Here is a 24,775-nt window from a genome sequence, read left to right on the forward strand (position 1 = left end):
CCTATGCAATCTCTGCCACTTTATAAACTTTTCTTTTTGAAATGATTGTTCTTCCCTTTTGAAAATAAGGTCTCACCATTTCCAGAACTTTTAGATTCTGCCTTGAATTCCAGCTACTTACATCTGATGGTTGCACTTACTGCATCAGTGGAGATATTATCCCTTCTATATTTAAGTGCCATTTTTACATCTTTATAAGCATTTGGTAATTAATTAAGAAGAATGGTTGCTTCATTTTCTTTGCCTAGTTTCTCCTCTGTTTGATTTATTTCTGATGTTAGTCTTCTACAGTCATCTAAGTTCTCATCCATTGTTTTGCAGTATTCATCTTGAATGAGAACAACCTTTCCCTTAAGAAAAATTTATTTGACACATCCTTTTTCTCATATAAAGCTTCTAATTTATTCAAAACTTCATATGTTGTGCATTCATCAATTACTTGCCTTAGTATGTTGTCAGGTACATTCAATAACAGAGTTCTTCTGTAGGCTACTTCTTCAATATTCTGTTTCTCTACTTGAGTTAGGGTTGTAGGCAATATCTTAGGATCTTCTAATCCTTTTAAGGTCTTTTGATATGTCAATATCATTTTAATCTTCTTTGACCACAGATTAAAATCATTATTTTCAGCAAACTTTTCATTAATGTACTTCTCTACTGCCATTGATAAGTTTTTTTTCCAAGTTTTGATACCAAATTGTAAAGAGAAAACAACTACACATGTCTCACTGTAAAAGGTAATACAATAATTGAATATGATTGTCTTTCTTCTTTACTCTTCTGATGAACATGCAAATTCTCTCTAAAATTCTCTGATCTTTCTCCTCACTCACAACAAATCAACGAAGACAAAATTTAAGTAAAGAACTAGATGAAGATTAAGGAAAGTAGAAGAGAAACATCTGATTTATAGTGGTTTGGCTTATTTATTCCTACATTCACTCCAGAGAACAACCATTGACATCTTTATTCAAGATCAAAATCAAGAAACAGACATTACAAAGCACAATCACGTTCGATTCTTCACAAAGACTTCTTCTCCCTCTTACAGCTCTAATTACAAAGCTCAAATCTTTTGCATTGATTTAAACAGTCAATAGGTTAATTACAGAAGAAGTACTTAATAGGTTCCTTTGAATTACTAAGCAAAACAGCTCCCATACAAGCACTTTCCCTTCTAACAGTTGGTCCGTTCATTGACTATTGCCTTACTAGCAAATCTCTACTGAAATACAACTACACTTTTGGTGCATTCGTAAGTCGTTATTCCAATATCTCTCTTTTTCGAACCTTGTATTCGTTTCGCTTTTACTTTCGAAGTTCAATCTATCCTTAATGAATGTTGTAGAGTTTCATATTACTGTCATGCTCCCTAGCTGTGTTCTGCAACATCAGTCAATAGCTGGGCAGTTGAAATTGAGAAAAAAAGCATCATTCTAATATTTGATTTAAATTATTTGATCATTCGATAAGCATCACTACAAGAATTTTGCCTTGGATGTACCATTTGTGCACATTCCCAATAAACACGCTTAGTTAAATATGAATTCTGATAACATTTTCACTTTCAATCCTTTGTCTTAAACCTTTTTTGTTTATGTGTTTTTTAGTTGTACAATTAAAGTTCATCTTACGGCTATGCTTATTTATGTTAGAATGCCCTGCGAATCCATGCCAAATGATTTTTCCCCTTCTCTAGGCACAGTGTCTAATATATGCTCCAATTAGAGAGCTTCTAATGTTGTTACCCTCCAATGAAACCTTCTTTCTGATTTTTGCTTTGTAACATTTGTCTTCTAAATGATTATCATGGTTTTTATCTCTTTCTAGTTCCAATGAAAACCCACCATTTTGGATCCCCATTCACATTGTGATTCCAGAGCGACCAACAGAGTGTGCCGTGTTTAACGTCATTGCAAGTATACTGTGTTATATACCTCAGTGTTCTATTACTCTTTAACTTTATGGTCATATTTTACTTGTGGATTCTTTGCAACCACCAAGCATGGAGATTTTAGTATGTCATTTTGTAAAGCTGGGGAACCTATAAGCCTAGAATTTTGGATGTAACCACTATTGAGTCGTTTTGGTTTTATTAGTATTCTTTTGCTTTGTTATCTTGTAGCTATTAGTTTTATTTTTGTCTCAGATCTTGGATTCTTTAATTTATTTTTGCTACTTATTTGGGTAGGTAGGCAGTTAGCTTGGGCCTTTTTGTATACATAAGAAACTTTATTTTGTACAGAGGTTACTATTTTTGATAAAATTCTCTTGGCTTTGGCTGTTTACATCGAATTTTAAGCCACCATGGGTTGGACTAGTGGTCAAGGCCATGTAAATGATAAAGAACTTAGTGGGAATGATTCAAGCCAATGGACATTTATGCAGGATTTAATATTCTATGAGTTACTTTAGCAACTAAATTTAGTAGGCCTACATAGTTCCTCTATGAGAATAGTTAAGGTGCACAAGCTGACTCAAAGACTTGCATATATAAAAAATCCTAAAGTTTTACCGTCCGATATGATGATCGTCTGTAATCTTTTTATTGTATATTCTTGATAATCATTCTCTACATTTTCTTGCCCTTGTAATGGTTTGTCATATCAGAATTGGTGACTATTTACGTAGTCTAACGAGTAAAGAACTTGGGAGAAAGTTGAGTTTATTTTGGATAGACGAGGTATTAATAGAGCACCATTGTTTCAAAAGTGGAAAAAATTGAGGATATAATTTTTTCATGATTTGTCCTCAGATGCATTTTATTTTCCTCGTTTGGATTCTTAAAACATTCTTGAAATTTTCAGTAAAATGTATTTCACAATTTACAGATTCTCCACGCAATTCTGTCCAATTTATTGAATGGTCCCCAACTTCCTGTCCACGTGCTCTGCTAATAGCTAATTTCCATGGGAGGACAACTATTTGGACTCAACCTTATCGTGTAAACTCAAATCGTATATTCCCTTGACAAATGTAATGGTTATGTTTCTCTCTCTTTCAGAATCAAGGTCTCATAATAATTGGTGTTTTAATCAAGGGTTCATGTCACGAGCTTTGCCTATTAGTGGTCTTGCACGTGCTCTTGACTATATATGAGCATACATCTTTTCCTGTTTTAATTTGCTTTACCATTCTATTTTCATCCAGGGTTCAACTTTTGGGTAATATATGTATGAATCCTAGATGAATTCTTGATTTTGATATTATTTACCATCTGTTAGCCTAGATGTTTTCTGTTAGCTTATTATTTACCATTTATTTGCTATGTACTATAGATAAATGTTGATGGTTTATTATAAATAGTTATTGATTTTGATATTATTTACCATTTGTTAACCTAAATGTTTTATTTTAAAGCAAATAAATGACTTGTGTAGGCCTTTGTTTATGGTTGAATTCTTGATTTGTTCTGATTGTAACATTATACGAGTTTATTCGAGTGATTTTCATGCACTACCACAAGATCTTCACTGTTAATCCTAATTCTTATATTATTTTCAAAAACATTATATGAGTGAAATTGCTTTATCACATGAAAATAAAGTAAAATGTGTGGTGGTAAATTTCTTTTTTTTTTTTTTTTGGTTTGATTAATCTGGATTCTTTGATTTTTATTTACGGGCGAGTATGGAAGGAAGGCTGGATAAAAATAAGATAGAGCAAGGTTGGGTATGTTTTGCAGGTAAAGAAGGAGAGAGCAGAACTTAAGGAATTGGGATAAATTCAGAAAATACTTCTAGTTATATTGAAGAAGGAGCTAGCCATGTCATTGTTACTTCAATAAGTTCTTTTCTTTTATCTATTTATGTGTTCAACAATGGACAAATGGATCTTACAAGGCTTAAAGATCTTGTTCGCATTGTTGAGAGACAGAGGCTTGTGTTGTATCTTAGTTGTAGAAAACGATACTTCTTTTTGTGTTATTGTTGCTGAGTTTAGAAGTTGTCATGATTGATTAACATCCTAAGTTATGGTTAACCCTTTAGATGTAAAAAGTCACCCAAAATCATCTGCATTGAAACGAACAAAACATCTTACAGCTTGGGGCTTCACTAACATTTGTCTATGCTCATGCATTGATTAACATTTAGTTTCGATTTAGGAAGGTAAAATGCAATTGTGACAGATAGATGGCAGAAGTTCAGTGATGTATTTCTGTGTTGTATTTGCTTTTAGTTACATACAATTTGAATCTAATTCGTCTTTGGAATCTTGTTTAGATAATCTAAGATTGACCCTCGATAGCATCTTTTAGTTGGAGATGTTTTTTGTGGTTTCATTTGATTGAAGTCTTGTATCCATTGGTGTGCTTTTTAGATGCTTGAAGTTTTGGTGTTGCTTTAGGGGGCTTTTTACTTTTTAGTTATATGGATAATGTAAAACTTTTTAGTTGAATATGCTAGCCTCGTACATAAATTATTTATTTTTTATTTAGTACTAGCTTTAATTTAATAAATGGACGTAAACTTATGTTGAATTTATCTTTTTTTTTTTCCTTTTTGTAGTTCAATACAAAAGATGCATATATGCAAGGAGAGATCGACGTAATTCGGACCCAATGGGCATGTTTTGTTGGCCGATTTGTGTAAGGATGTAATTCTTGTTTTTTGTCTCAATAGAATGTAAATGCTAGCTTAGAATGAATGTAAATGTAATGGATTGGAAGGCAAATATTGATGGGCTCGCCATGCAAATATTCTGGTTCTGGTATTGTTTTGCAAATTTTGGTGGATAAATTCGTAGGTGGAAAACAAATATTGATGAGTATATGTAATGGATTGGAAATATTGATTCTTCTTTGTGGATAAATTCATAGGTGGAAGACAAATATTGATGGGCTCGCCATGCAAAATTTTCTATACTTTTTAATATAAAACACAAACATTTCCTGACCCAACACGAGACATATAATGTTGTTTTTAACTTATTTGGCCAAAAAAATGGATTCGGCAACGAAATTTAAAAGAAAGGACAGATTCAGGCTTCAATGTCGGTTAAAAATTTAAAAAAAATGTCTTTAATGTCAGTTGCAACCGACATTGAAGGCTGTGTTATTGGTGTTATTGAAGCCCTTTAATGTCGGTTTAAAACTGACATTAAAGGCAACCGACATAAAGGACTTTAATAACACTATCTTTAATGTCAGTTGCCAACCGACATTAAATCCCTTTAATGTTTGTTTAAAATCAACATTAAAGCCCGAATTTCTTCTAGTGTATGGTGCAAGATGTAATTTGCTCCTACCCACTTTCAGGGATAGTAGAGAGGTTGTTCCCTTAAGTGCTGACTCCAGGTCTTGAATAAGGGGCCTCACCCACTCATTGAATCTATATTGATCTAAAAATCATAATCAGTGTATCCTATAAGAATCAGATCCTTACCGCCATACATGACTATATAGTCTCTCATTTTCCAAAGATACTTGAGTATATTTTTAACGGCAGTCCAACGATCATATCCAGGATTAGACTGAAACCTGCTGATGATTCCTACTACATAGCATATGTCAAGTCGTGTAGACAACATGACATACATTAGACTACCAACTACTGATGTATAGGGAATACGTTTCATATCCTCAAGTTTTTTAGGTATCTTAAGACACTGTTCCTTAGACAGATGAATTTCATGCGTGAAATGATAGTATATAATAGCATGAACGGAAGCAAACAAAATCAATAAGCACTCTAATTACATCTAGTTTGAGTTCTAAAAGCATGCTTCAACAAGAAAAACTAAAGAGGGTTTCAATTTACATATCTTTAATGAATTCTTCCAATTCAAAGCTGCTCTTCACATGAATTTAGCTCCAAATTGATAGTGAATAACCAAGAGATCTTCTCGACTATTCTCAGCCTTAAATTTGAGTGAATTTATGAAGTGAATTCTCTGGATTTTGAGAGAAGGAAGAAGATGAACTGAAAACTGATTTTCTAACTGAAATTTCTCTCACTTCTTCTTCAAAATTCAGTATTTTTAATCATTGAATACATGCAAGCATTTCCTCTTCAGCTCAATAGCTAGCAGCTGCTTGAAGATTTAATGGGATTTGAGTATCATTTGAAGACTAACACCTCATGCTTGGTGTTTTATGGGAAAAACCCAGTAAATCCCTTTTTTCAAATTTCAATTTCTTTTTAATTCCAAAATTCAATTAATTCTAAAATTAAATTTAAAATGATTTCATTAATTCATAATTAATCAAATCTAAAATACCAAAATTCAGTTTTCAGTTCATCTTCTTCTTCCTCTCAAAACCCAGAGAATTTACTTAACAAATTCTAGTCACGCCACTCAAATTCAAGGCTGAGAATAGTGGAGAAGATCTCTTGGTAATTCACTATCAATTTGAAGCTAAGTTCTTATGAAGAACAGCTTGGAATTGGAATAATTTATCAAAGGTATATAAATTGAAACCCTCTACAATTTTTCTTGTTGAAGCATGCTTTTAGAACTCAAATTAGATGTAATTAGAGTGCTTATTGATTCTGTTTGCTTCCAGTGCATGCTAGTATATCCTATCAATTGGTATCAGAGTGTGAGTTAAGCACTCAATTAATGTTAATTTGGGTTTTGATGGGTAAATTTCAGAAATTTCATGTTTATGGACTGATATGGATGTTTTTCAGCTTTGGCATTAGATTTCTCTTTGATTTAAAATTTAAATTTGTAATTGGCGCTTGATTAATGACCTTATATGTGTGCTCTAGAGTTCATATTTTTTTTTTGGAGTCATTAGAGTCCAAATTAGGTTGTAATTTAGAGATTGAAGCAAGCAAGGTCGTGAAGCTGCTGGAGGGTTGTCTTCTGCCCAAGCAACATTGCAACACTATGCTTGGGCGTTACAACATTGTTCTTGATGAAGCCTGTAGCGTTGCAACGTTGTGATGAGCGTTGCAACACTGTTCATTCCAGACAAGCAATGTGCAGTTCAAGCCAGCTCGTGTGGGAGAATTCTGGTTCGATTAGTTCAACCCCAATCTAGTCCAGTTCAACCATCTTTGGACCGGTTCCACCCATTTTGATGGCTTAGAGGTCTCGTTCGAGTGATTCGAGTCTGATTCGGGTTGTTTCGAACTGTTTTACACCAACTTGAAGCTATTTTTGGACCTATTTTATAATAAACTAGTTATTTCTGCTTGCTTAGGATGCCAAAGTTGAACCATATCAATATTATTTAAATAATTATGCATGTGATGTATGTTGTATTTAAATTTAAACATGTTTGTGCATATAGTATGTCATTTAGATTTAAAATCACACCATAGGAAGCATGTTACATTCATTATATATATTATAAATTGTTATAATGTATAGAATGCATGTTTAGGGTTTATGTTATTTAATATAACTGTTATATTAAATTTGAATGCCTTTTATGTATGTTGTGTATGTAAAAGCATGTCTAATTTTTATAACATATAAAAAGTAGATATTAAAATCCATAACAAAGATAAGCTACATGCTCACGTAGGTAAACCACATATTTTAATAAGTTAAAATAGGTTGACATCTTATAAAACATGGTTACAAACTCAACCGGTATATAATCCTATCTAAGGCTTGAGGTACATAAGTTGACAGTCTACGGAACACCTCTTACCTAAGGAATACAGCCGAATAATTGAGCATTGTTAACTAGTTTTATGAGTAATACGTGAGTGGTGTGAAGTAATAAAATAGTTTATCACCTAGACATCGTAGGTTAAAATCTATTTATAAGCATTATACTTGGATAAACCACATAGACTTAGTTGTTTAATTAGCCGAAATGAACCTAAGTATAAATATACCCAAATTAATAGTAGAACACTTCAGTGGGAATTTAATAACTTATATGATAAAGTTATTAGAATACTTTAGTGGGAGATTAATAACATATACGATACGTTATTTTTAGCTCTCACGTCCCTAAGAGTTCACAATCGAGATTTAAGCGGTACTTCATGTCACCCAAGGAGTGACACTCCATTCGAAAAGTATTTGCATAAATCAAGATTTAGGTGAATAAGAGGAAGTCGTTCAAATAAAAATCAAGTATATGATATATTGATTTCAACTTTCACATCCCCACAAAGTTCACACTGTGAGATTAATATGACGCTTCGTATCACCCTGGGAGTGACCTCTATTCGGAAAGTGTTTGTACGAGTCAAGAGCAAGGTGAATGGAGGAAGTAGTTCATAGTAAATGGGTGAAGGATATGTGTTAACATGTCCTGCAGTCTCTTCCGTTAGTTTGGACTGTGAGATTCCTATGTTGCACCTGTTGGTTTGCTTTAGGCGGTCCTTGCTATTCGTTTAATGACGGTTATCCCCTCGGAGGGTTGTAACATATGATTCGGAACAACTCAAACTCCAAAAATGGATAGGATTTCCTAAGTCGATTCCCAACCTTGACTCCTTATTTCGGGAGCATCGTTGGGACCGACCTCTAAGATCTGAAAATGGAGGGTTACACTTATAGAATTACTAAATTGTTAGTAATTTCTTACCGAAAACAGCAATTAAATGACTATAAGAATAAAAGTTATTCAGGAGATAATGTTTGGTCAAAATTGTTTTATTTGAGTGAAAGAGTATTTGACTGCCTTTCGGTAGCACTTATTCTGACTCACTATAGTATCGTTCTAAATAAATAATGATTATTATTTGTTTTGCTAAAACTTGATTTTGGATTTAGGTGTAATTTTACTAAATTAGAATTTGTTTAAAATTTTGAGCATGTCGAATTATTCTAGAATACTCGCTTCCGAATTAGTTAAGGGTAAAATCAATTCGATGTACAAATTACTAGTAGTTGATGGTTCTAAAAGAGTTTTAACAGAGGATTGTCCTCAATCTCCCAACTCATCTAAAGTTTTGAACTCAATAGATGAGAAAATAAAATTCGAACAACAAAATAAATATAATTTACTTGTTATCGAAGCATGTTTAGTGGAAATGATAAAACCTGGATAATAGATTCAGGTGTCGCTAATCATATCTATACTATCTTACAGGAAACAAGTTCCTGGAGACAATTTACAAAAGGTGAAACAATCTTTAAGGTAGGGACCGGGGAGATTGTTTCCGGTAAAGTAATGGGAGATATGAAGTTATTTATAGGAGATAGATACATTTTACTTAAATATGTTTATTACATTCCTTCCATGAAAAGGAATCTAATATCTATCTATTGTTTGATGGAACAAAATTATAAGGTTTCTTTCGAAAATGATGAAGTGTTCATTACTCCAAAGAATATAAAAATTTGTTCCGAAAAATTAGAAAATCTAACATTTAAACGTATTGCAGACTACACAAATACCCACCACAACTGTAAATGTAATTAGATTCATCAATGGAATTTAGACTATCAGAACAACCTAGCTCTGATATCATTTGAAGAAACTTATAACAAAGAAACCCGTGAGCGGAAGTGAGATCGTTCTAAACCCCATTGTGACAAAACATACACATTTACAATCAAACAATAATAGTTATACAAAACTCTAGATTACAGCATGCTTCAAAAGGGAAATCTAAGGTTCAAGTGAACTTACTCTCGAAGAACTGTTCTTCTCGTTCCCTCGAACTCACTGCACGATTGTTTACCAACACGAACGAATCTACACTCAAACAGTAATCTCCTCAGTAATCTCCTCGAACAAGAACAAATCCCCACTCGTCCCTCGAACAGGAAACAGACACCACCAGCAAGCTATCTTGGTATTCTCGATATAAGAATCCAGGAGTTGTGGGCTCTATAGGATTTGGTAGAGGATAGGAAGAATTTGGTAGATCGTATAGACGATCGAGTAAGTGGGAGATAGTTTTAGTCCATTGTATATACATTGTACTTGATGGTTTAGAAGTCAAGTTACTATCGTATAGAAAACTCTTACACGATCGTGTATGCTTTCAAGCTATCGTATAGCTTATGCTTTTGATCGTACCTTTCTTAAAATCTTAATGATCACATCATGTAAAAATGAAAACGATTTTCAATTTAATCATCAATTACCATAACTATAACCAATTATTCTATAATTGATTTAAGTACAAATATAATCAATATATTCATAACCTATAGTTTTAATATCACATCTCATGCAGTGTATAAACCATAGTCCTTTTTCTCCCTTATAGCATATAATAATAATTCCTCTAATTAATGTATTTAATACATTAAGACAATTATATCTCATATAATTGATGCAATTTAATTATATCATATATAATCAAATTTTCTCTTGTTAATTTGAATATTTCAAACTAACCAAAAAACTGATTCACAACATGAATCCATTGAGCTACGAAGAAGACCTTATGGACTTGTAGCTTGTACCTCTAACAGTACGTGAATAACTGATTAAACTCTTTAATCACAATATCTACCATCCATTAACTGCCTGCCATTCCACTAAAGACCGATAGCTGCACTCTTCGCACTACAAATATATTTTCGTGTCCATTGGATATAACCAAGCAACAGTACGATAACCCTTCACAAATCGCTCATATGTACTGTCGGACCAATTTACCGTTTTGCCACTATAATTACATCTAACTTCTTAAGTACCACTGATTCCTCGAATGAACAATACATCATAGTCTTACTATGAGTAAATTCTTCTCAGACCAAGAGAAGGTGTGGCACCATATCGTTTAAGTTTCAGAATCACCTTTTAAGGGAGTAATTTATCTACTTACCCTAAATTGGGGAAGGAGTGAAAGTTCCCAGCTCCCCAATCAGTCGAATCCCCAAAGTGGTAGGTTTGAGTCAGCGATCTGGCCACTTGCACCCATACAAATCAAAGGATCGTTCTCATAGGTAGAAGTTTCCAACTCACTCAGAATTAAGGTCATGTTACTTATAGTCATCCTAGTGAAATGAAAGTCTCTATCATGAACGACATTATATAACAAAACTAAACATTTCATGGTTCGGTCTTATACAAACTCTTTTGTATAGAGCATCCTCGCTCGTATGTCTAATACATGAGTGGTTAGGATTAGACTATTTGTAGTACTTTACAATACTTGTAAAATCTATAAAGCGGGTCACACTCGTAGTGTCAAAAGGATAAGGTTTCCCTCATTTATCCATCTACTGCAAACCATTTAGGTTATCACTTAAAGCACGATCCACTTGTATGTCATTACATACATGCTTAAGTTACAATGATAACCAAGGATCTTAATTTATTGGTTTGTGGTTATCTCATATATAAAAGACTGTAGTGAAGAAAATATCTCATATTATTACATCACATAATGTTTGTTCATACAGGTGCTTACAAACTACTGGACCCAACGAGATTTAAGGCATTAACCCCAACAGTAGCAACGACGAGCACCGAAGGACACACCTTGGTTCCAGACAGATGCCCTTCGAGTCTATATCCTCTCAAAATTGGAAGAACTAGCGTCTGTCATAGCATAAAGTTGCCTTTCTCCAACTTAGTGCTAGTTATTTGGTTTAGTAGTTGATTTAGAGGAGGTGTGTTGAACTTCGTCGTTTCAGAGGTCGAGATGGATCTTATAGCAATGGCGGTTTCCATAGCAAGCTCTGATACCAAGTTAGAATTTAAAGAAGGAAGGAGGAATTTGGACCGATTGCCTTTTGAATTTCTCAATGTGTTGAAAAGGGGCATAATTCATTAATTTATACACTATTCCCTATTTATGGATATAAAAGAATTAATTGAATATTAAAGAATAAACCAATAACATGAGGACACATTTCCTAATAGATAGAGAGGGAATAATGTTCGTTAATACCCAATCCTAACCAATTTTTGGAGCAATAATGAAATCATCGACATGGATCTCCTTTGTGATGTGGCAGTCTTTAGCTGATGTGTCTTTTTTTATTCATCCTTTGTGGCAGTGTCGGCTGATGTGGTAATGTCTCTAACATTGACCCTAAGTCCATATGGAGGCAATTATTTAGAGGTTACTACCAAACAAAATTTTTCAACTTGGACTCAATCTACATCCATTCCCAGAAATTTCCAATTATAATATTATAATGTGTAACAATTCCAAGAGTTGATTGATGGCTATATATGTACTTTATTTTGTTGCTACTCTCTATTCATGGCTTTTCTTAGAATTTTCTCAGCTTTTGGACACTTCCAAAGGCATAAATGAATAGTAATTTTGGTTGTATATCTAAACGTTACGCTTAATATTTTCTCTAATAAAAAAGGTGTTATTAGGCATAAAATCATGGAAATTCTAGTAAGAATTAGTGAGATTTTTCTATAGTTACTTGACATTCTCTCCACGTCCACAGATGAAGAAATTAATAGTGTTTTTTTTAACAAGTAACTAAAGAGTGAGAAGGAAAAATACACCATTTTATCCTTACACAGTAAGAATAAAAAGAAAAAAAAAAAATAAAAAGTCTAAGTTTAATTTAGTTAAAGAAACTTATAAGAATGGTGATATTTTTACCAAAAAAAATAAAAAGAAAAAAATCTATATGAAAATTTCTATAACAATGGTGATATTTTATTTTTTATTTAGTTAAAGAAACTTATAGAATTATGGTAGTTTAAGGGTTTTTTTCTTAAAAAATATATATATACTAAAAAAAATCCTTACACTATCCTAATTCTTACAAGCTTAAGGTTTATTTTTTTTTCTTAAAATCAAAGTTTAAATTAAAAAGGCCTTTAAAATTAAGGAATTCCCATAGGGTTTTTTAAACTAAGAATGGGTCCCCACCACACCACATCCACAAATCTTATTCATAGTAAATCCAAAAAATCACAAACCTTGAAGCAAGCACATCGTTTTTTATATTATTTTTTAATTGAAAAACAAAAGAAAAAAGATTCAATAGACGACATTTTTTTTTTGTTTTAATTAAAAAAAACATTCAACACAGCTTTAATTTTTTATTATTTTTTAAAGACATGTTCTTTTGTCTTTTTTTTTTTTTTTTTTTGGGTGGGAGATATTTTCTTCTATTATTAACTTAACACACCACATGATTTATGAAATTTATACAAAATAATCTTCAACTTTACTATATGTTTTTGTCTTTCCACTTTGAAATTTGTTTCAAGATATATATTTTGAGAGATTTAATTGTTTTTGTTAAAATGCCTAATATGCAAAATTTGAAATAACATATATGATATCATCTTTTGCTTTTTACCTAAGTATTTCTATAACATCGATTTGTGGGACTTTTCAAATAAAATCTTAAAAAGTAAAAAAAAAAAAAAGAAAGATATTAATAAATGTAGTTTCGTTTTTTTTAAAGAAAAAAATATTAGTTTTGAAGGGTAAAAAATATTTTAGGATAAAATTAGCATTTTTCCTTCCTTCTCCTTTTCTTTATTTCTCCATCTCTCAACTACATAGGAAAATACCTTCTCTCCTTTCCTTTCTTTACAATAATTCTTTTATGCAATTATTTTTTTAAAATAAAAAATTTAAGTTATATCAACATTAAATTTATAATATTAAACTACTTTTTTTTAGAAGTAATAATAATAAACTACTTTGTTACTATAGAAAATGAACAAAGTGACACTAAAGATCTTTTAAATCACATTTCTTTTTCTAAATCTTTTAAATCACATTTTTAAAATCTCAAAATCCAACTAAACCTATTACTAAATGTTCATAAACTATAATATTATCATGCTATTATGAGGAGGCTTCTTAGATTTTCCTCTTCCTCAATCCGAGTGTTTTTTTTTTTTCTTTTTATTATTAAATCGCATCTTTAACAAGCAATAATTAGGTATAGTCTATAGACTACATCTAACTCTTGTGTTCTCCAAATCTCTATCATGTAAAAAAAATTAGAAAAAAATTATTTTTTAAAAATAAAAATGCCACGTGACAACATGAAACTTCTTTTTAACTCTTGAATTTATTTTAAATACTAGTTCCACGAAGATTAGATTTGCTGACAACACTTTTTTCTGGGAATTTATTTAAATTTCGTACTATATATTATATTAATTAGATGGTCCATTTGTGTAGACTTGAAAATTCAAAAAAGGAAGTTTGAACTATATTTTGACACATTGTAAAGTGTTTTGTGTAGTTGACTCTAACTCGTTAACTCTGCACAACACCAACCAAAATCTCTCTCTATATATATTGAGGAAGACTTCCCTAGCCTAAAGCTCTGCTTAAAAAACTCAAAATGGCATGTTCAGTTACAAAAGCCTCTCTTTTTCTTTCTTTTCTAATGTTGCTTCTCTCTCTAACTTTGCCGCCGTCGTCTATGGCCGCTGCCGCCACCGCTAACAGATCCCTTCGCTCGAAGCCCACCAAGCTCCCTTGGCCACGAAAGTTTCTCTCTAAACAGACACCGCCTCCTCCTTTCTAGATTCTGTGTTTTTTTCTTTTCATTCTAATTATATTAATGATTTTCACTACTTAGTTATAAATTATTGTTTTTTCTCTTTCATTTTCTGTTCTCTAAGTATATTTTCAATTTCTACTTGACATTCATTAAGCTTCCCTGTTGGATTGGATATATATCGTATATCATATATGTAATTTGTTCCGATCCAATTCAATTTCTTGGATTCTTTCTTAACATCGTTCTACTGCAATTATATATCAGATATGAGTGTTTTTTTTTTCCCCGAAGACTGTCAATAATAGTCACATATTAATTACTCATAAAAAAATTTCAATCGAATTAATAAGTTTGGAGTGTTATAACCAAAATGACGATTATTGTGGCGTGGATGAATCCGCTGCCTTGAAGGTGAGATCAGTGCGACCTCAGTATAGCAATTAACACAAGTGTTAATTGCGTGTGAAATTGAAACTTAATTAAGGTAGTTTTGTTCTATAAAAAGTCATTCATGAGTAAAATCATTAAATAGAACTGTTTGGAATGCAAAAGAAAGTAGTAGAATAATTATCTGATTCATGTTGCAAAGAAAGTTCCTCTGAAATTCTTCAAGAAAATCTTCTCTCAAACATAGTGGATGTAGGCATTGTAATAGCTGAACCACTTTAAATCTCTCTATGTTCATTTCTCTCTACCTTCTCCCTTTCTTTCTTTGATAATCTTCATTATGATTCCAACATACATCTGGATTCAACATCAGAACAAATTAGAAGTTCACAATCGAGAAAATAAAACAAAGAAATAGAAATAGAAGATCAAAAAGTGAAGTCGAGAGAACATACCGTGAGCAATATCTGAAGAGAAGAATAAATGAAGAAGCAATCTGATTTTTTCTTCTTCAAAATGAATCATTTTGTTGCACGAAGGGAAGAAGCAGATAACAACACGCATGCAAGCCACCTACTTTGATCTGAGCCCTACACGTATAATCATAACAAATTGGTATCAGAATTTGTAAAAATCAGGAAAGGTACAAGAACGGCTCCAAAAAACACTTTCTTGATTAAAGAATGATTGTGGCACACTATGATATTGAAAAGTTTGATGGAAAATGAGACTTTTGTTATGTGGAAAGCAAAGATAAGGGCCATTCTTGGCCAGTAAAAGGTTATAAAGGTCATCACAGACCCAAGAAAACTGCCTCAATCAGTGATCCAATAAGAAAGAGAAGAAATCGAGAGTGCAGCTTATGGTACAATTATTTTTAACTTAAGTGATAACGTGATTAGAGAAGTATTACAGAAAGAAATAACATACGAAATATGGATGAAGCTAGATAAATTGTTATCTAGTCAAGGGATTTACCTAGTCCGACATACCCTAGAGAAACGTTTTTTTACCTATAAAATCGATTCAAACAAATCCTCAAGTTATAATCTAAATGAATTCAAGAAGTTGTCGATTGAATTCAACAGCTTAAGTGACAAGATAGATGATGAAAAAGAATTATTATCTTATTAAACTCACTTCGAGAAGAATATAGAGAGATTAAGGTGACTCTCAAATATGGAAGGGAGAAGATCACCACAGATACTATAATTTCAGCAATCAAGGTCAAGGAGTTAGAAATTCTAGCTCAAAAGAAAGACCAAAACAATGGTGAAGGTTGTTCCCAAAGGAAAAATCCAAGAACAATTGGAAAGATAGCAAGAATAAAAAGATAAGAGTTAAACTTAAATGTAATTTCTGTCTTGAGATTAGCCACATAAAAAGAGATTGTTTCTTCTTTGCACTCAAAACATAGTTAGCAATATTTGTGGAATGGATCTAATACTATCATTCAGAATAAAAGAAAGACAGATATAAAAGAAGAGGAAAGAAGATAGAACACAAGTGTTTATAATAGTTCGGTCATAATTGATCTACATCTACTTGGAAGAGTAATTTAAAGATTTTATTTTTTGGAGAAGAGGAATAATTACAAGTTGATTATATGAAGACTCTCGATTCACTCTCTCGATTCACTCTGTTTACATGATATTTATAGAAATAGATTCCTGTAACTAACTTTTTTACTGAGAGTTATTGATCTAATTCATTATTTGCATACTTTCAATTTGTGTTATGTATTTCTAACGTTTGTTAAATGTTATATCGAAATAGTTTATATACATGAGATTGAAATAATAAGCATTTCATTAATTTTATAGTCATTGGCAATTTTACCTTTTGTCTTTATTTAGGTGATTTGATATACACAATTTAAAGTTTATGCAGAGAAGCTGCATGATGCCTCGAGCGACCCATTTATTTTTGTTATGATTAGTTTGTAAAACTTAAATGGTTCAAGCAATAAGGTTTTTTTCCTTTTTTTTTTGGTTAAAAAAAATTAATATTGGTTTGTAAAACTGAATACATTTAGGTTGTTTTTGGTAACTTTGTTTCCATAAATAAACAATGCATTTTGTGGTGATATAGAACATATGTATTACTATTCTATAAGTATTTTAGGTATTTAAAATTTGAATTTAATATCACCAAAAAACTTTAAAAGAAAATTGGCACTCAATCTATTTCAATCTATTTCTCTAAGCCGCATTCAAACTTAAATCTCACCCAAAATTTTTTCCATTTTCTAATGAAATAACATCTTAAAAAAAAAAATCTTAAGACACACTACTAACTTAGTCATAGATTACTATACCTCTCCATCATTGAAATGAGTTTCTGAATTTGCAAGGCCTCATCTTGATCCGTTCAATATTTTCATAGTCCACACTATTTTTGGAAAGGTTTCTATAATAGACGAACTTTTTGTGGCATCACCTTAACATAAAATTGGCAATAATTGATTATGAGACTATCAGTTTCTTTATTTTTATAAATAGATTATCACATCCATACATGGAAAATTTGTATTTTTTTTATATGGACTTGCAAGGGAAGTTATTTTTTTTCATGTACTTTTTTTTTTTTTTTTACAAAGAGTATGTAGAATCATGAAAAGGTATAAATGTGAGGGCAAAATAGACTTTACAAAAAAAAGTTAAGGACAAAGAGGGAAGTAAAAAATTCTTCCCTCTTAGCCCTATTTAGTATAGACTAGCTATAAAACACTTACCATGCACATGGCTAAAAATTTTTAGAACATCAATTTTATTTATGAAATGTCAAGAACAAGTTTAAATAACAAATATCTAACATGCGAATTAAAATAAAAAAATTAATGGCCAAAACTATATATATCTTATTTTAGGTTAATTCACAACAATATAAAATTAGTTGCACATTTTTTTTGGATATTTGAAATACTTGAAATATAAATTTTGATGATTGTTGGTTTTGTTAGTATGTTTGTGTGATTCAACCAAATTTATTTTATTCCTACAAAAATAGCACAACGCTTTTATTAGAGTAAATTTGAGAATAAATAAGATAAAAAGTTAGAGATATGTATGATATATGACTAATACATTTATTTTGGATCTTTTGAATCTATCGAATTTTATTATATTGTTCTCTATTGTTGTCATGGTTAGTTCTACTAACGTAATGAATACAAAATGTTAAATTTCAACACATGAAAATCAAATAAATATTTTGGCTCAAACATATAAATAAGATATTTAAGATTTTAATAAATTAGAAATCTAATCAAATATCTAACTAAAAATAATAAAATAACGACAATAAAAATTTCATGAGCTAACAAGACTACATGTTCAACATTAACATTATCATTTCAAAAGGAGACAAATTTATGAATCTTTCTTATGGTTGAAAAGGAAGATACTCATTATACTCTACCAAAAGGAAAAAAAATTAAAATAGACTAAATAATTTATCAATTAGGAGAAGATCCATTTGACAACTTGAAAATTAAAAAGTTTCCAGTAATCTTTCACAAATAAAGGAATATGCAGTAATGAATAAAATTGTGGCATCCTTTATATTTCATGTCTTCTACATTGTTGTGGTGAGGCCAAATCGCGATAGTTATATTTATGTATACATCGAGAATTTGATATAATATTTCTTAGTCTTTTCTTCATCATTTCAGTGTTGATCTTGAGTATTTGGACATTGTTTTAACCCAACAATACTCCACTAATTTTACTGGAAAAAATAAAACTTAATGGTGAAAAACATTAATTATGAACAGTCATTTTATTCCAATAGCCCAACCCCAATAACTAAAATCTTCCACAAAAGCAAAGCGAATGAGAACATCGTAGTAATGTGTGTTAGAAAGGAGGTGGGGGAGAACTACGGGTGGGCCTATTTGGCCATGGTCGTCTGGGCGGTGGCGGCAGAAAGCGTGAGGGCCTTCTCCTTCTTCTTGCTTGCAGTTCATATTGATACGGTGAAAGCAATGGCGGCGGTGGTGGTGGCGGAAGAGGAACAATTTTTGTGTGGTGAGGCTGAGCGGTGGAGGTGGAGAGAATGAGGAAGCTGAAAAAAAGGGTTAATGCAGCAACTAAAACAAAGTCCATTTTTCTTTTATTCGTTTTTAATTCCTATAGATGGGTTGTGCTTTTTATAATTAATGTCATACGTACAAAACACTATTGTGGCTGCTTGACTTCCTGAATCCATATGGAGGTAATTATTTCGATCTTACATCCATTCCAAGAAATTTCCAATAATAATATTATAATGTTTAACGATTTCCAATTGATGGTAGATATGCACTTTATTTTGTCGCTACTTCCTATTCATGGCTTTTCCTTAGAATCTTCTCAGTTTTCGACACTCCAAAGACATAAATGAAGTAATTTTAATTGTATATCTAGATGTTATTCTTAATATTTTTTTTAATAAAAAAGGTGTTATTAGGCATAAAATCATGAAATTATAGTAAGAATTATGAGGTTTTCTATAGCTACTTGACATTCTCTCCACGTTACCGATGAAGAAATCAAGAGTGTTTTTTAACAAGTAACTAAAGGGTGAAGAGAAAAATACACATTTTGTTCCTTATTTAAATGTCTTCGGTGTTTACCTTTTTACCTAACAAAAAATTTATTATTAGAAATAGAAATTTTTTAAAAATAAAAAGAAAAAAAATCTATATGAAAATTTCTATAACAATGGTGATATTTTATTTTTTAATTTAGTTAAAGAAACTTATAAGAATTATGGTAGTTTAAGGGTTTTTTTTTTAAAAAAAAAAAATATATATATACTAAAAAAAATCTTACTCTATCCAATTCTTACCAGAGTGCCTTTAAGTTTAAGCTTAAGGTTTTTTTTTTTTTTTTTTTTTCTTAAAATCAAAGTTTAAATTAAAAACACCTTTAAAATCAAGGAATTCCGATAGGTTTAAAAAAAAAAAGAAAAAAAAGAAAAGAAAAAGGAAAAAAACTAAGAATGGGTCCCCACCACACCACATCCACAAATCCTATTCTTAGTAAATCCAAAAGAATCACAAATCTTGAAGCAAGCATACCGTTTTTTATATTATTTTTTAATTTAAAAACAAAAGAAAAAATTCAATAAAGGAGATTTTTTTTTTTTAATCAAAAAAACATTCAACACAGCTTTTATTTTTTATTGTTTTTTTCAGACATGTTTTTTTGTGGTTTTATTTTTTGGCGGGAGATATTTTCTTCTATTATTAACTTAACACACCACATGATTTTTGTCTTTCCACTTTGAAATTTGTTTCAAGATATATATTTTGAGAGATTTGGTTTCGTTAAAACGACTAATATGCAAAATATAAAATAACATATGTGATATCATCTTTTGCTTTTTATGTAAGTATTTCTATAACATCATTGTGTGGGACTTTTCAAATAAAATCCTAAAAAGTAAAAGAAGAAAGATATTAGTAAATGTAGTTTTTTTTCTTGAAAAAAAAAAAGACTAGTTTTCAAAGGTAAAAAATTTTTTTAGGATAAAAATTGCAATTTTCCTTCTCCTTTTCTTTATTTCTCCATCTCACAACTACATAGGAAAAAAATTAAGTCATATCAACATTAAATTTATAATATTAAACTACTTTTTTTTTTAGAAGTAATAATAATAAACTACTATTGCAAATGAGCAAAGTGACACTAAAGATCTTTTAAATCACATTTTTAAAATCTCAAAAATCAAATAAACCTATTACTAAAAGTTCATAAACTATAATGTTATCATGTTATTACTAAAAGTTCATAAACTATAATGTTATCATGTTATTATGGGGAGGCTTCTTAGATTTTCCTCTTCGTCAGCCCGAGTTTGTTTTCCTTTTTGTTATTAAATCACATCTTTAACAAGCAACAATTAGATATAGCATAGACTATACTAATTCTTGTGCTTTTCACATCTCTACTACATAAGAAGAAATTAAAAAATAAAATATATTTTTTTACAAAAATAAAAATGTCACGTGACAATATTTTATTGGACTGTATTTGAGATGCATCGAGATTGGTGCATCCAAGGGAAGTTATTCTCTTCTTTTTAACTCTTGAATTTATTTTAAATATTAGGTTCGATGAAGCTTAGATTTGATGACAACTTTCTTTTTATGAATTTATTTAAATTTCGTACTATATATTATATTATTTAGATGGTCCATATGTGTAGACTTGCAATTCAACAAAGGAAGTTTGAATTATATTTTGACACATTGTGAAGTGTTTTGTGTAGTTGACTCTAACTCGTTTACTCTGCACAACAGCAAGCAAAATCTCTCTATATATATATTGAGGAGGACTTCCCTAGCTTAAAGCTCTGCTTAAAAAACTGAAAATGGCATGTTCCATTGCAAGAACCTCTCTTTTTCTTTCTTTTCTAATGTTGCTTCTCTCTCTAACTTTGCCGGTGTCGTCTATGGCCGCTGCCGCAGCCGCTAACAGATCCCTTCGCTCGAAGCCCACCAAGCTCCCTTGGCCACGAAAGTTTCTCTCTAAACGGACACCGCCTCCTCCTTTCTAGATTCTGTGTTTCTTTTTTCATTCTAATTATATTAATGATTTTCACTACTTTGTTATAAATTATTGTTTTTTCTCCTTCATTTTCTGTTCTCTAGGCATATTTTCAATTTCTACTTGACATTCATTAAGCTTCACTGTTGGATTGGATATATATCGTATATCATATATGTAATTTGTTCCAATCCAATTCAATTTCTTGGATTCTTTCTTAACATGTTCTACTGCAATTATATATCAGATATGAGTGTTTTTTTTTCCCGAAGACTGTCAATAATAGTCACATATTAATTACCCATAAAAAAATTCAATCAAATTAATACGTTTGGATTTGGAGTGTTGTAACCAAAATGACGATTGTTGTGGATCCACTGTCTTGAATGTAAGATCAGTGCGACCTCCATATTTGTAGAAATTAACCTAAGTGTTAATTGTTTGTGAAATTAAAAATCAGTTAAAGGTAGTTTTGTTTTATAACAAAGTCACGCATGACTAAAATCTATAAATAGAAGAGTTTGGAATGTAAAAAAAAAAAAAGTTGTAGAATAACAATATGATTCATGCTGCAAAGAAAGTTCCTCAGAAATTCTTCAATAAAATATTCTCTCAAACATAGTGGATGTAGGTATTGTAGTAGTCGAACCAATTGAAATCTCTCTATTTTCATTTCTCTCTACCTTCTCCCTTTCTTCCTTCGATAATCTTCACTGTTATTCCAACGTACATCTGGATTCAACATCAGAACAAATTAGAAGTTCACAATCGAGAAAACAAAACAAAGAACTAGAAATAGAAGATCAGAAAGTGAAGTCGAGAGAACATACCACGGAGCAATATCAGAAGAGAAGAATAAGTGAAGAAGCAATCTGATTTTTTCTTCTTGAAAATGAATCATTTTGTTGCATGAAGAGAAGAAGCAGATAACAACACGCATCCAAGCCACCTGCTTTGATCCGAGCCCTACATGTTTAATCGTAACAAATTGGTATCATAACTTGTAAAAATCAAGAAACACTTTCTTTATTAAAGAATGGTTGTGGCACGCTATGATATTGAAAAGTTTGATGCGAAATAAGACTTTATTCTGTGGAAAGCAAAGGTAAGGGTCATTCTTGGCCAGCAGAATGCTTTAAAGGCCATCTCAGACCCAACCAAACTGCCTCAATCAGTGATCCAAGAAGAGAAGAAATGGAGAGCGCAGCTTATGGTACAATTGTTTTGAACTTAAGTGATAACGTGCTTAGAGAAGTAATACATAAAGAAACATCATATGAAATATGAATGAAGCTAGATGGATTGTTATCTCTCAAGGGATTTATCTAGTCGGGCATACCTTAGAACAGTTTTTTTTACCTATAAAATGGATTCAAACAAATCCTCAAGTGATAATCTAAATGAATTCAAGAAGTTGTCCATTAAATTCAAGAGCTTAGGTGACAAGATAGGTGATGAAAAATAATTCTTCATCTTATTAAACTCAGTTGAAGTAGAATATAGAGAGGATAAGGTGGCCCTCAAATATGGAATGGAGAAAATCACCACAAATACTGTAATTTCAGCAATCAAGACCAAGGAGTAAGAAATTCTAGCTTAAAAGAAAGACCAAAACAATGGTTGAAGGGTTGTTCCCAAGAACAATTGGAAAGATAGTAAGAATAAAAAAGATAAGAGTAAACTTAAATGTAATTTCTGTCTTGAGATTGGCCACATAAAAAAAAAATTTGTTTCTTCTATGCACTCAAAACGTAGTTAGGAATATTTGCACAATGGATCTAATACTAACATTCAGAATAGAAGAAAGAAAGATATGATAGAAGAGGAAAGAAGATAGAAGACGAGTGTTAATAGTAGTTCGGTCATAATTGACCTACATCTAATTGGAAGAGAAGTTTAAAGATTTTTATTTCTTAGAGAAGAGGAAAAATTATAAGTTGATTATATGAAGACTCTCTGATTTATTCTCTTGAAGAACTCTCTCTAAGTTTGCTGATTTTCTCACGATTACAAGGTATTTATAGAAATAGATTCCTATAACTAACTGTTTATTGAAAATTATTGATTTAATTCACTATTTGCATAGTAATTAATGTTTCAAGTTTGTTATGTGTTTTTAATGTTTGTTATAAATGTTGTATCAAAATAGTTTATATACATGAGATTGAAATAATAAACATTTAACTAATTTTATAGTAATTGACAAGTTTAAATTTTCTCTTTATTTAGGTGATTTGATATGCACCTTTTAAAGTTGATGTAGAGGAGCTACATGATATGGCCTCGAGCAACCCATTTATTTTTGTTATGGTTAGTTTGTAAAATTTTAATAGTTAAAGCAATTAGGTTTTTTTTTTTGTTAAAAATAATTAATATTGGTTTGTAAAACTTTGAATGGGTCATTTAGGTTCTTTTTGATAACTTTGTTTCGATAAATAAACTATGTGTTTGTAGTGATATAAAACATTCAATAAGTACTTTAGATATATAAAATTTAAATTGAATATCACCAAAAAAAAATTAAAAGAAAATTGGCACTGGATTTTATGATGCCTTACACATGACGTCAACGTCAGGAATACAAAAAAAGGTTTTCCCAATAGTAGAAGATCTCCCGATGCTGGAAAAGCAGGCATCAGGAGATCAACTTACTCTTGATGAGTATATTTCGACGTTGGGAGTACTAATACTCCCGACATGGTACATGAGCCATCGGAAGTAAGTTGATCCCCCGACGCCTACTTTTTTGATGTCAGGTTTATCTTGATGACAATGTCGATGCCACGACATCGAGAGATAAATTACTGACACATTTTTGGGCTTCTCCTGACCACTACCGGCATCAAAAAATGGTCCTTTTCTTGTAATGATATCAAATATATTGTATATTAGTTAATTGATACACTTAACATATAAAATATATCAAGCATACTAAACTGATACACCAAACAAATAAAATATATTGAGCATATTATTGAAATACCTATTGATACATAAAAAAGGGTAAAATTACAATAATGCAAAACATAAATGTAATGTAATATATTTTTTTACTATATTTGAAAAAGAGAGAAAAAAAAAGAATAGTTCATTGGGATTTTTTGATTAAGAATGAAGTTGAAATTAAATAAAAGTTTAATTATATTCTAAAAAAGATTTCTATAGAACTTCTCTCCATATCTTCCTAACCCCTCCAAAAAAAATCTTTGGTTTTACAAAATATTTCTCCAAAGTTTCTCTCCCCACCTCCCTAATCTCTCCGGAAAATATTTTATACAGAGTAAAACAAAATAAACACAAAAATAATTGAACTTTGAAGTCATCGATGTAATCGGTTTCCAATTATGGCAAAATTTGTCCCAAACTTTTAACACCAATCACAGGTCAATTCAATACTTTATTTCTCTAAATATTTCTAGATATGTTACTCTTCTCTTCATCATTCTTACTCTTCTCTTCATCATTCTTATTTATTTATCCAGTGTTGATTGAGATGGGGTAGAAGAAATAATAGTTGAGAAGGAATATGTGAA

General features: G+C 31.0%; 2 long non-coding RNA genes across 2 annotated transcripts; both read right to left on the reverse strand.

Moving 5' to 3' along the window:
- Positions 1 to 890: 890 nt before the first annotated feature.
- On the reverse strand, positions 891 to 10,124 carry LOC120075738. The gene is made up of 2 exons (XR_005481416.1): positions 9,548 to 10,124; positions 891 to 1,383 (listed from the first exon to the last, which is right to left on the reverse strand). It is a non-coding gene; the product is annotated as an uncharacterized LOC120075738 (long non-coding RNA).
- Positions 10,125 to 14,194: 4,070 nt separating this feature from the next.
- LOC120075332 lies at positions 14,195 to 15,414 on the reverse strand. Its single transcript, XR_005481302.1, has 2 exons — positions 15,165 to 15,414; positions 14,195 to 15,066 (listed from the first exon to the last, which is right to left on the reverse strand). It is a non-coding gene; the product is annotated as an uncharacterized LOC120075332 (long non-coding RNA).
- Positions 15,415 to 24,775: the final 9,361 nt, after the last annotated feature.

The sequence above is a fragment of the Benincasa hispida genome, chromosome 4, assembly GCF_009727055.1.
Source record: "Benincasa hispida cultivar B227 chromosome 4, ASM972705v1, whole genome shotgun sequence".
Taxonomy (NCBI): Eukaryota; Viridiplantae; Streptophyta; class Magnoliopsida; order Cucurbitales; family Cucurbitaceae; genus Benincasa; species Benincasa hispida.